Raw genomic sequence first — 13,460 nt, 5'->3', positions numbered from 1 at the left:
TGTTAACCCTCTCCCTCCCTATCTCTCTCTCTCTCCTTCCCTCTCTCTCTATTTTTGGGCATTAGCATTGGCAGGCGAATGTTAATGTAAGAGCAATACATTTTTAAACTTTACTAAATTGGTGTAGTGATTCATGATCAGTAGTGATTCATGATCACATAGGTCATGGTGTGTGGAAATTACTGACTCCTTATTGCATTCTGTTGTTGTTTATTGCTATTGGTTCTTATTGTTTGATTTGATGATCTTACTACTCCTGTCTGAGTCAAAAGATTTGAGTCGACCTCTGAGGGTAGTAGATGTCACTGCCCTTTTACATGTCACCTAAGCCTAGATATAGGAGATCACACGTCCACACCAGGTCACTCTATTATTTCACCAATTTCCCTTAGGTTCTCAAAGTACTAGATCAATTCCCAGGCAACTTAATCTAAAATGCAGACAGGCACAGAGTGGTGGCATTCATTTTAAAATCATTCACAGAGGAGGGAGTAGTAGGGGCTGGAGATGTTGAGCTGTATTATCTCTTTGCCCAGCAGCAGAGAGTGGCTTGGTGGTTAGTGGGTCACTGGCTCTCGGAGACTGGGTGGAAATAGGAGCTTGATGATGGCACCCTACAGAGGATGCTCTCCCTCAGTGTGAGAGAATCCGTGATCCACTTTGGTCTGGTCAGTATGGCACTAACCTGTCTGAAGCACAGTACTAGCCTTACAAAAAAGATTCCATCCACACCAGCAACACCACTTTCTAGTCTTTTTACACAATGAGTGTGGATCATGACAGAGAAAATTGCTTGCTGGAAGGAGGTAAATATTACGACGGTGGACTTATTTCAAGACGGCATACTAACCACCTTTCAGGCTCTGATGGATGACTATAGTCTCCCAGGATGGCAATTCCTAATATTTGGCTGAAAGTAGGTGTTTTCGAACTGTCCAACAAAAATGAGCCAACACAAGTCCTGCACACCAGGAGAAGTGGGAGGAAATCGATCAGATAGCTGCAAAGAGCTCATTCAAAAAAACATGTAAATACATAGGGGGTCATTCTAACCCTGGCGGTCGGTGATAAAGCGGCGGCCAACCCGCCAACAGGCAGGCGGTCCAAAAAATTGAATTCTGACCCTGGCGGGAACCGCCAACACAGCCCGCCACTTTAACACTCCGACCGCCACGGCAGGACCGACAAACAGCACGGCGGTCACCACCAACAGGCAGGTGGCAGACAATGTACCGCCCACCCTATCACAACTCACCAATCCGCCACCTTTTCCGGGGCGGGAGCCCCGCCGATAAAAACACGGCAGAAACAGACTACGAACGGGAAAACGCTCACCTCTATACACTCCACGAGGAATCTGGACAGCATGGAACCCGAATTAAACATCCTACCAGCTCTTGTCTACCTGCTCATCTACCACGAGTACGAACGCCGGCGCAGACGACAACGGTGAGTACTGCACCTACGACACAGGGGAGGGGGGAGGAGGAAAGGTTACGTGCACACACATACGCGATACACCCACCCCCCCAACCCACCCCCCCCAATACCTACACACCAATTCAGAGCAACAAGTCAGAGTGACACCCCCCAAACCCCACAGAAGAATGCAAAGACATAATTAAAATGAAGTTTCAAATTTATGTATAAAATAGGTTCATTGAAGTCATGGTAAATATGCCATATGAAATATACAAAAGAAATAATGAACATAGTGCAAAGTATAAACATAGTCAATAAGTCCTGCACAGTCCGTTAAATATCCATAGTCCGTAGGCCAATGTGTACAAACACATGGGCAAAGCCCACACAGGAGACCGGATACCATTGGAGAGAACACTGCAGGGGCATCAGATGATAAAACAACAGGCACCTCAGGGGGAAGGGAAAGGGGGGCACCTCAGCCACATGAGTCCACAACGCCAGATCCACGAGGGGCCTCCATGCCCACTGTACCATCCTGGGGAGTGCAAAGCCACAGTCCATCAGATGGATAACCGACTCCACTGGTATTGGAGGAGGCATGGTGCCCAGAGTGCTTCGTGAAAACACCTGCTCGACACAGAACTGGCACTGTCAATGGACCAGCGCTGCTTGAGACGGCGGTGCCCAGCGGAGCGGTGCTTGAGACGGCGGTGCCCAGCGGAGCGGTGCTTGAGAGGAAGGCCCCAGCGGAGCGGTGCTTGACAGGAAGGGCCCAGCGGAGCGGTGCTTGATAGGAAGGGCCCAGCGGAGCGGTGCTTGAGATGAAGGGCCCAGCGGAGCGGTGCTTGACAGGAAGGGCCCAGCGGAGCGGTGCTTGAGATGAAGGGCCCAGCGGAGCGGTGCTTGAGATGAAGGGCCCAGCGGAGCGGTGCTTGAGATGAAGGGCCCAGCAGAGCGGTGCTTGAGATGAAGGGCCCAGCGGAGCGGTGCTTGACAGGAAGGGCCCAGCGGAGCGGTGCTTGACAGGAAGGGCCCAGCGGAGCAGTGCTTGAGATGAAGGGCCCAGCGGAGCGGTGCTTGAGATGAAGGGCCCAGCGGAGCGGTGCTTGACAGGAAGGGCCCAGCGGAGCGGAGCTTGAGATGAAGGGCCCAGCGGAGCGGTGCTTGACAGGAAGGGCCCAGCGGAGCGGTGCTCTTCACGGCGGGGCCCTGTTCAGCGGTGCCTGTCTTGGCGGGGCCCTATTCAGCGGTGCCTGTCTTGGCAGGGCCCTGTTCAGCGGTGCCTGTCTTGGCGGGGCCCTGTTCAGCGGTGCTCTTCACGGCGGGGCCCTGTTCAGCGGTGCCTGTCTTGGCGGGGCCCTGTTCAGCGGTGCTCTGTTCAGCGGTGCCTGTCTTGGCAGGGCCCTGTTCAGCGGTGCTCTTCACGGCGGGGCCCTGTTCAGCGGTGCTTGTCCTGTCTTTCAAGGGAGCCAGACCTGGCCAAGACTCCCCGCTTAGTCGCCCTCCGACCTTGCGGTAGCGGGGCCCTCCTGTGATGGAGTCTTGGGCCCGTGGGTGTCGTCCGTCACACCCGGTATGGGGCTGGTGGGGCCCTCCTGGTGCGCTCGCCTGCTGCATGTCTTCTCCGCCCTGCTGCCCTTGCCCTCCTTCGCTGCAGCTCTCTGGCCCTTGCCTCCCTTAGATGATGTGGCAGGTGACGGGGCAAGGCCACTGTCCTTGGTGGCAGCTGTCTCAGGCTTTTCGCGCCGGCCCTTAATTTTTCTTGTCCTCTTCCCAGGGGGTGGGCTGGCTGTCCCCTTGCTGCTGGCCGATGTTCCTTCTCTAGGAGCTGGTGGACTCCAATAGCCCTGCACTATGGTGATACTAGATGCAGGGCTGGTGGTGGCTGAGGTGCTCTTTGGACTCTTACCAGATGGAGGGGGTGGGTCAGGTGATGCAAAGAGGTTAATTTTGGAGAGGAAAAGTTTTTTAGGAGCAATGGGAAGGGTAGGTGCAGTGGGTATGGGAGTGGAGGAAGAGGATGTGGTTGTACGAGAGTCAAGTGTGCTGTCTTTGGGTGCAGGTGCTTGGGCTGGAGGCTGTCGTGAGGTGGATGGCTGTTGGGTGGGTGGCTGCCTGCGTTTGTGTGGTTTGGAAGAGGGGGTGACAGACACAGTGGGAGAGGACACAGGGGACGTGTAAATGGCAGTGGGGGTGGTGACTGCACGTGTGCTGACTGTAATGGAGGGTGTGCTGGTGATGGAAGTACTGGCTGATGGTGGTGTGCATGCAGGTGTGAGTGGAGACGTCACAGGGAGGGAGGAGGGAGACGAGGAGGAGGGGGACACAGAGGTGGTAGTGACTGTTGGCATGTCTGCATCTGGATGTTGTTTGTGTGAATGCTTGTGGGATCTGTGGTGCTTATGTCTGGATGAGCTGCCCTTGGGTGTTGAGGTGTGTGCAGGCTGGTCTGATGGTGTGGATGGGATAGGCTGAGGAACAGGAGACTGGGACTGGGTGGAGGGAGTTAGAAGAGGGAGGCTGGAGACAGGGACAATGGCTGCCGTCAGTGCTGAGGCCAGAGAGTTGAACGATCGCTGATGGGCAGCCTGACCCGAATGAATGCCCTCCAGGTATGCATTGCTCCGATGCACCTCCCTTTCTACACCCTGGATGGCATTCAAAAGGGTAGACTGCCCAACAATGATGGTCTGGAGGAGGTCAATGACCTCCTCACTGAGGGCAGCAGGGGTAACTGGGGCAGGGCCTGAGGTGCCTGGGGCGAAGGAGATGCCCACCTTCCTCGGTGAGCGGGCACGGAGCGAAGGCTGGGGGCTGCTGGGAGGGCGGGGCTGGTGCGCTGGGTGGCGGCTGTACCTGTTGTGGCGGTGGGCACGGATGTTGCCGCCACCGCAAGGGAGCTCCCTTCCGAGGACGTGTCGGTGTCGCTGACGTCTCCACGGGTCCCCGTTGTGGAGCTCCCCTCGCCCTCCGTCTCACTGGTGAATTCGGAGTCGGTTGCATGGCCCTCCGGGGCCATGTGAGATGCAGCTCCCTCGTGCGCCGATGCCACTTCTCCTCCGCCTGATGATGCTAATGCACACATGCACAGGAAGAAAAAGAAAATGGGTGGGGGGGAGAAATGAAGACAGGTTGCATGCATTGGCAACACCGTTGGCGGAGAGGACAGACACAGAAGCCCCCTGCACTATGCTGCGCAATCGGGGTACACTACTCAGTTCTTGTGACTAGGCCTACAGGTCTATGGACGACAAATTCACACATGGGTGAGGCCGGACCATGGATCGCTGTACTTGGCACCCTACAGAGGTGGGGGGCGGGGGCACAGGGCCATGCCTAACGGAGGGGACTAGCCTACAGAAAGCGCCCTGGCCTTGAGTTACCCACAGCCCTCCTCCCCAACCCGGACACCTCCACTGCGCGCAAAGATAGCAGAATGTGCTGATACTCACCCCCTTGTGTCTGCTGTGATGTCCTCACGCGCCCATCCAAATCGGGGTAGGCCACCGCCAGGATCCGGGACATCAGGGGGGTCAATTGGCGGCTGGCACCCCTCCTACTTTGGGAGGCCATCCCCAGCAGAGACTCGGCGGTCTTTCTGGTCCCGCGGCGGATGTCCTCCCACCTCTATTGGCAGTGGGTGCCCCGTCTGTTGTGGCCCCCCAGGGCCCGGACGTCCTTGGCGATGGCACGCCAAATGTCGATTTTCTGATGGGCGCTGTCCTATTTGACATGTACAGGGTGGGAAAGGAAATATCATCACTTTTCTGCATGGTCGATGTGAGTGGCCCCCCCCTCCCCAACCTTGCCATGTGGCACATGTTCCCATCTGTCGTGCGTTGCACTCCTCATTTGCTCCCCCCCCACCATCTTACATACACCCCACTCAACACAGGCATAGCCCATTCAGCGTGCACCCTGTGTACTAACCTGTAGGTCTGGAGGACCGTAGAGTAGCGCATACTGGGGGAGGACCCCATCAACAAGTTTCTCCAATTCCTCAGATGTGAAGGCAGGAGCCCTTTCCCCAGTCGCAGCAGCCATAGTATCTCCCAGACCGAGGTCACAGCAGCACTTGCAGTATAGGTCCTCTCCTGTGGATGATCAGGTCTCGAGTGATTAATCAGATAGAAAATGGCGGCCACGCCTGCGGCGGTGCGTACCGCGACCGCCGGCGCACATCGCCATTGGCTCATGAAACCCATAGGGTGCAATGTTAACCAATGCGGCTGCGCACCGCGGTCTTCGACCGCCTACCACCACGGTGTGCCACGCCAGCGCAGTGATCTCACATCCCACTGTCACACTTCAAAGGTCAGGCAGCCGCCATTTCCAGGGCCCACATGGCATAATTTCAACTGCGTCACACAGGCCTAGGCCGTGCATTGCCACTCATACAAGCCTTTCAATGCATTGCGATTCTTTTAATGTGCAAGCTGTGTGAACGAACTTGTGGTTTGCTTGACTTTCTGCTCCATGTTGTCCTTCCTAGGCACCGTCCGCTGGGACTTGCGAGGAGAAGGATGAATCCTCCCGTGTACCGACCGCTGGTGGACCTGTCGACAATGGAAGAACGACATATCATACTTACATACCGGCTTGACAGAGCAACTATACATGAACTATGTGCCCAGCTGGAGCCAGACCTGATGTCCCCCATCCGCCAACCCACAGGGATTCCCCCTCTGGTGCAGGTTCTGTCAGTACTCCATTTTTTGGCAAGTGGGTCGTTTCAGACAACAGTGGCCATATCATCTGGGATGTCTCAGCCTATGTTTTCTAAGGTTTTATCCAGAGTGTTGTCTGCCCTGATGAAATACATGCAGAGCTACATTATTTTCCCTGAGGTGGTCGAATTGGCTACAGTGAAGGGTGATTTCTATGCCCTTGGACATATCCCCAACATCATTGGGGCCATTGATGGGACCCATGTGGCTTTGGTTCCCCCCAAAGACAGTGAGCAGGTGTACCGAAACAGAAAAAGTTATCATTCGATGAATGTCCAGGTGGTCTGTTTGGCTGACCAGTACATCTCCCATGTAAATGCCAAGTTCCCTGGGTCAGTGCATGACGCGTATGTCATGCGAAATAGCAGCATCCCTTATGTGATGGAACAGCTACAGAGACACCGTGTGTGGCTAATTGGTGACTCTGGTTACCCCAACCTGTCGTGGCTACTGACCCCAGTGAGGAATCCCCGGACCAGGGCAGAGGAACGGTACAATGAGTCCCATGGGCGATCTAGGAGGATCATAGAAAGGACCTTCGGGGTCCTGAAGGCCAGGTTTAGGTGCCTGCATATGACAGGGGGATCCCTCATGTACTCACCAAAGAAGGTGTGCCAGATCATCGTCGCCTGCTGTATGCTTCACAATCTTGCATTGCGACGCCAGGTGCCTTTTCTGCAGGAGTATGGTCCAGATGGTGGTGTTGTTGCAGCTGTGGAGCCTGTGGAGAGTGAAGAGGAGGAAGACGACGGGAACGACACGGACAACAGGGATACAGTCATACAACAATACTTTCAGTAGCACACAGGTAAGAAACAGCCACCCCAATTTACATTTACTTGAGGCCTCATGCGTCTCCACTGTCTGTGTTTCCCCCCAGTTCCTGTTAACTGATTTGTGACTTTCCCTTCCCTTTTCAGAGCTGTATGACCCACTGCCTGACTTCAGCTTTGTTTGCCCATGGACTAAAGCTTATTGAAATTGGTATGTTGTTATCACAAAGTAACTGGACATTATTGAACCGTTATGTGTAAATACATTTGTTAAGAATACAAGCAGACTCCTGTTTTTTTAAGTGGAATGAGTGATTTATTTTAAGTGCTACATATAGGTAAATGATTGGGAAGCGGGGATGGGTGGGGGTGGAGTAATGTCCATGGCAGAGTCCAGTTCTCAGTCGCACAGGTGCATTGTCCATATGCTTGTGGAAGGATGGAGCAAGGGCAGTTCAAGGTTGGACAGGGTGACAATGTGGGACAGTGGGATGACATCAGGGGGTATCTTAGGCTGGCGGGGGTCTTGCAATCCTACTCTGTCTTCTTGTGAGATCTCAGGTTCCGCTTGCGGGGTGGTTCATCTTCTGCAGGAGGTGGGGTTCTGGTGGCCTGTCGTTGTGTGGGGGCCTCCTGTCCACTAGCGCCGGCGGAGGTGGTAGGCTATTCCTGGCCTGGGCTAGTGACAGGGGCCCTTTGGGGTGCCACATGGTCCCGCAATGTGGTGACGATCTGGGTAAGGGCCAGGACGATGGTCCCCATTGCAGAACCGATGTTCCTCAGTTCCTCCCTGAACCCCATGTACCGTTCCTCCTGCAGTTCCTGGATCTCCTGGAACCGGGCCAGTACCGTCGCCATCGTCTCCTGGGAGCTGTGGTATGCTCCCATGATGGTGGAGAGGGCCTCTTGGAGAGTCGGTTCCCCGGGCCTGTCCCCCCCCCCTGTCGCACAGCAGTCCTCCCAGTTCCCCTGTGTTCCTGGGCCTCTGTCCCCTGGACGGTGTGCCCACTACCACTGCCCCCAGGTCCCTGTTGTTGTTGGGGTGGTGGGTCAACCTGGGTGCCCTGTAGTGGTGGACACACCGCTGATTTACGTGTCCTGGAGACAGAGGCATGGGCCCGCTGGGTGGGAGCTGTGCTGGTGTTCCCAGAGGGGGTTGGGTCTGGTGTAGCCTGTGGCTGTCTGTGGGGAACCGACTGTCCAGAGGTCCCCGATGGGCCGGGCTGGTCGTCTGGCTCCAAGGAGACAGAGCTGCTGTCATCGCTGGGGGCCTCTTCTGGGGGTGGGATGGACATCTCTGGACCCTCCGTGGCGGTGTGGTGGCGTTCGGGTCCTGCAGGGGTATAAAGGTATGGTTATTGCTTCTGTGTGTGGCATTTCGTGTGATGGATGGGTGTCCGTGTACCCATGTGCAGGCATTTCCTTGTGGGGGCTTTTGTGAGGGTGGCTTGTGGGGGTGATGTGTGTGTGCAGTGGGCATGCTTTGGTGATGGGTGTCCATGCTTTGTGGTCGCATGCAGGGCTTGGTGTTGGGATGGGTGGGTTGTGATGGTGAGCCTTTTGCCAGGGGTTGGTGTGATGGGGGTGGGGGTATGATTTGGCATGCAGGTGGGGTGGGGGTGGGAAGCAGTAGTGAAGATTTGCCTTACCAGAGTCTATTCCTCCGCCTACTCCAGCGAGGCCCTCAGGATGCAGGATGTGCAAGACTTCCTCCTCCCACGCGGTAAATTCTGGGGGAGTAGGTGGGGGTCCGCCGCCAGTCTTCTGCACCGCTATGTTGTGCCTTGATACCATGGAACGCACCTTCCCCCGTAGGTCGTTCCATCTCTTCCTGATGTCCTCCCGATTACGTGGATGCTGTCCCACCGCGTTAACCCTGTCCACTATCCTTTGCCATAGCTCCATCTTCCTGGCAATTGTGGTGTGCTGCACCTGTGCCCCGAAGAGCTGGGGCTCTACACAGACTATTTCCTCCACCATGACCCTGAGTTCGGCGTCACTGAACCTGGGGTGTCTTTGGGGTGCCATGGGGTGGTGTGGTTGAGGTGTGGGGTGGCGTTTGTGGTGATGAGTGTGGTGCGTGTGGTGGTGTGTGGTGTTTGGTGCGTGGATTCTGTGTGTGTGATGGTGTTGTGTGCCTCTGTGTTGTGGGATTCTCGATTCTGTGCTCTGTCTCTAGCCTTCGTCAATGATTTCGGGTCGTAGGGGCTTGTGGGTGATGTGGGTGTGTGTTTTATATTGTGTTGGGTGTGTGGGAGTGGTGTTAGTATGTGTATCAGGTGTGTGTATTTCGAACTGACCAATGTGGCTGAGTTTTCTATGGGTGTGTGTATTTTGACCGCGGCGGTGTGTACCGCCAATGGAATACCGCGTTTGAAAGACCGCCGCATGGATTTGTGGGTCGAAATGGTATGGGCTTATTTCTGTTGGCGTGACGGTGGAGGTTTGGTCAGCGCCATTTTTTCGCTGACCTTTGGTGTGGCGGATTATTGAGGATGTCGGGTTTTCGGCGGTTTGGCAGTTGCGGGTCAGAATGACCGTGGCGGTTTACCGCGGCCGCGGCTGTGTTATGGCGGCCTTCTGGCCGGCGGTAAGCGCCATTTACCGCCGAGGTCAGAATGACCCCCATAGTATCTGACTTCCTCCGCATAGCATACCTGACCCCTTTAAGATCAAGGTGATATATGCAGGGTCCTCCATGCAATGACCACGTTGTCGGGAGCGGGGGACAAATTTCCCCCACATGCTATGGAGCTGTCCTACCTTTGCGAAATACTGCTCTGAGGTCACAGATATGTTCCTGAAAATATCTGCCCAATATGCATAATTAAGTCTAGAGGTGCCTGTGCAGAGAAATTTTGAAAGACCAAAACACAGTCAAAGCTGTAGCGAAATGTTTCCATTTAGCATTGCTGTTAGCATGACAAATACAACATAATAGGTTGGGAAACAAGGATTTTCCATCTCTCACCAAATGGCTTACAATAGCAGCACTCTTGATAGAAGAGGAGAATTAAGTGCTCCACAAAAAAAATGTGGATTAAGGAAATTTCCTTTAATCGAAGGATGGAATGAACGGATGCAAATTCTACCGGCTTTTGTAAAGAATAATATTAAACCATTGTAAATGCCTCCAAAACTGACCAAACCACCAACATTTAAGTTATACTGGTTTGGATCTAACTGTATCTGTCGATTAGTAATTAATACTGTATATTCTGTCGGGACCCTTAAGAATATGGCAATATGTTGTCACAAGTATTAGTATTACAAAAAGCAGCTGTATGCTCAGTGGTGAGTAAAGTAGATGAAATAAATATGTTTTCAGGAGAAGGTGCAATGGGCCTGTCTCCTGATGCTTCGTAGTTCTAATTGTTTTACATTTTGTTGTTGTTAGTTTTAATATATTGTCTGTATAGCTGCAGAAATGTCTAATTAGCAATCCACTCTGCAACAAAGACAATTTGGAAAGTAGATCTTGATAACTGCTGTACTAATTGCTGACCTGCTGAGGCTTTTCTATCCCCAGTGTTAAGCGCTTTTTCATACTTGGGTTACTACACACTTACACCTCATAACTTTTTCTCACTAAGGCATCCACACTAAAGTTGAGTCATTTTTTATAACATCCTCAGCTAAAGTATGCATAAGTATTATGAGGTATACATTTTTCCAAAGAAAGCAGGATGAACATGAAAACATTGATAAATATGAGGATGCTTTAACATATTTAGCGATGGAATATAAACTTAACATAATTTTATAAAGAGTCAATTTGAGATCAAGTGGTGATGCATGCCAGGTATCCCAGCATTCAAGACATATTGTAGATTAATGGAGATTTGAATCTCAAGGATTATACTTGCAGTTGTACGCAAGGCAAAGCGTTCTAGCAGAAGTGCTACAGCTATTAAAAATAGCAAACATTATTAGTAAGAAGGAAGAAAAGGGACTAATTAATAAAAATATCATGGAATTCTTTAAGGATGGATTTTCAGGTGGTGGTTCACGAAAGTCTTAATGATGTGATAGCTGCAACCATTTGGAGTTATATGAGACATGCCCTGCTCTTAATCAACATTGTGGCTCTTGTGGAGCCAAAGGCTTTTTTACTAATGTCCATAAATACTCTTTAATAAAGATAACCTGCAGCTCAGCAACACCTAGCAAAGTCATCACAACGTTTTAAACCACATATAAATACAGTAGATTGTCAAATTACAGTTCTAAATCTATATTCTACAATACTACTACAAACAAAACACCAAGATTTGTGCATTCCCTTCGAGGGCGTAGGGAACATAGCCAAACTATAGGTAAATATTGAGCAGTTTGAGCTGCACAAGAAACTGTTAGCATTTTTCTAAAGATGACACCAACAAAAAGATTGCCGTACTAGGACCACCATCCTCCCACCTTTCAGGAGCAAGTGAAGTTGTAAAAAAAAAAAGAGAAAAATATTTTACCACAGCTTTTACATTTTTCTAAGAGGTATTAAATTCTTCCACATTTTGGCGGTGTGAACCTACTTGCAGTTTACAGTGGAAATAGGTGTGAAACCATAGGTGATCGAGTAAAGCTGAAAATTAAACATGATTTTAAATTCAGCAAGTGGTATTTTTTTGAAGATCCTTAAAGGTTGCCCAAAGAAATAAGTAGGAAAAAATAGCCATTCGCGGTAATGTCCTCATCTGCAAAATGTTTTCACAATGGGCAATTGATAGAAGCAATATACCATTACATCCGAAAGCATTTGTATGTTCTCCAAAAACACAGGATACCTAGAGCCAAAAAGTGAGCAGCAGCTAATGATTATTCATTCAGTTTTTGGCAGGAGTTGAAATGCATTCTTTAAAAGATTACACCCAGCAAGCAGTTAAGGGTGTGAAAGATATATTCATGGAGCTTTTGCAGAGTAAAATGTGGATAATTAATTCAGAAAAGACACAGGGAATATCGCAAAATGTGCAGTTCCTAGGAATTCAGTGGAATCCAGGACATAGAGAGATGTTGTTAAAGGTAAAACAAACATTTTTTGAGTTTGCTACTTCTCGCACTAAGCAAGAGACGCAGCGTTTCATGAGATTGTTTGATTTTTGGAGACAGCATGATCCTCCTCTGAGTAAAATCTTAACCCTTTGGTACAAAGTGACAAGAAAAAAACATGAGTTTGAATGGGGTGAAGTGCAGCACTGTGCTTTTGGTTTGGCAAACTAAATAATTCAACAGGCTTTAGACTTGTGGACAGTGCAGGTAGGAGACAGTGTGTTACATGTAACTATCCAGGGACAATATGTAGATTGGAGCAGATGGCAAAAGCAGAGAAGGGCAGGAGTGTCCCCGGGGTTTTGGACTAAAATATTATCTGATGGGACTTTGAAAAACTGGAGTGAGCATTTAACTGAAGCCCTCCAGATTCTGAATAATAAACCTTTGACAAATGCTGAAACTGACCCGATGAAAATGTTTACCCTGATACAACCACATGTGGCCACCAACACCATTGTGTACTGGGAAATAAATCTTAGAGCTTCAGCTCCTTACAGAGCCACACCAAAATCTGCAGATCTTGACCTACATGCTTACAAAATTGCCCAACTTGTCATAAGTACAGCGTATGGAGGATTGGTAAGGAAGAGGATTTCCCCAGCCCTTCGGACAGTGCAAGGAAAGTGAGGTTTTGGTTCAACTGACAAACACCCTGGTGCTAAGGTGTGGATGGAATCCACAAATGGCCCTCCAGAACCTGCAGAAATTATAGCCAATATATGCTCATAAAACAAGGAAAGGAAAAAGGGGAGCACATTTCAGATGACAAATGTTATTTGCAAGAAAAATCATACTTGTTTCTTTTACAGATCATACTACAACTTGCCTCTGACCATGAGTGTGCTGTGTGTTCTCCCTTTGGGCTTGTGCGTGTGGGGTCGGGGTAGGGACAGCACCCCAAACCGGAACCTGATTGATCAACCACGTTGCATAACACCCCTGCTGCTTTTAAAGAGCAAAACCTATGGATCCATTTGGCGCTAATTGTGCTTCACACATCAAAGTTCTGCATGGGAACAATGCAGAGTACCATGGATGTCCTATCAACCTGTTTGATTGCAAATCTAATGGAACTAACCACATGGCTTGTTATCACCTGATGACTGCTGCCAGCCACATTAAGCATGTTTAAGTTACCAGCTGGCTGACTATTCTCGTATGGGAACCTCACTTTTACTTACATTCCAGCAAACATTACAGGTGGACTGTGTACGTTTACATGATTAGGACTCATGATGTTTCCATCTAACTCTATACCAACTTGTTATCCTAGAGACACTATTCAATCATTTATTATCCCAATTAGAATATATAAGCTTCAGTCTTTTTATTGTAGTTGTGCCTGGTTTAACTGTTTATAAGATCAATATATTAATCCCACTCCCATTGCTTTATAGTGATTACTTTTGTCATTTCATTATGTTGCTGTGTACAATGCATACCCAATTTGCTTGTAATGTTTTAGTTTTTTTGTTGTTGATTTTAA

The 13,460-nt window shown here is 50.4% G+C and overlaps 1 protein-coding gene across 2 annotated transcripts in view; it reads right to left on the bottom strand.

Annotated features, from left to right (window-relative positions):
- LOC138262082 (probable global transcription activator SNF2L1) overlaps positions 1–13,460 on the bottom strand; it is a 1,420,807-nt gene that overhangs the window by 734,064 nt on the left and 673,283 nt on the right. The window lies entirely within an intron of this gene.

This window comes from Pleurodeles waltl, chromosome 2_1, assembly GCF_031143425.1.
Source record: "Pleurodeles waltl isolate 20211129_DDA chromosome 2_1, aPleWal1.hap1.20221129, whole genome shotgun sequence".
In the NCBI taxonomy this organism is placed as follows: Eukaryota; Metazoa; Chordata; class Amphibia; order Caudata; family Salamandridae; genus Pleurodeles; species Pleurodeles waltl.
Note: the sequence above shows the minus strand (reverse complement) of the source record. Positions and strands in the feature narration are given on the sequence as shown.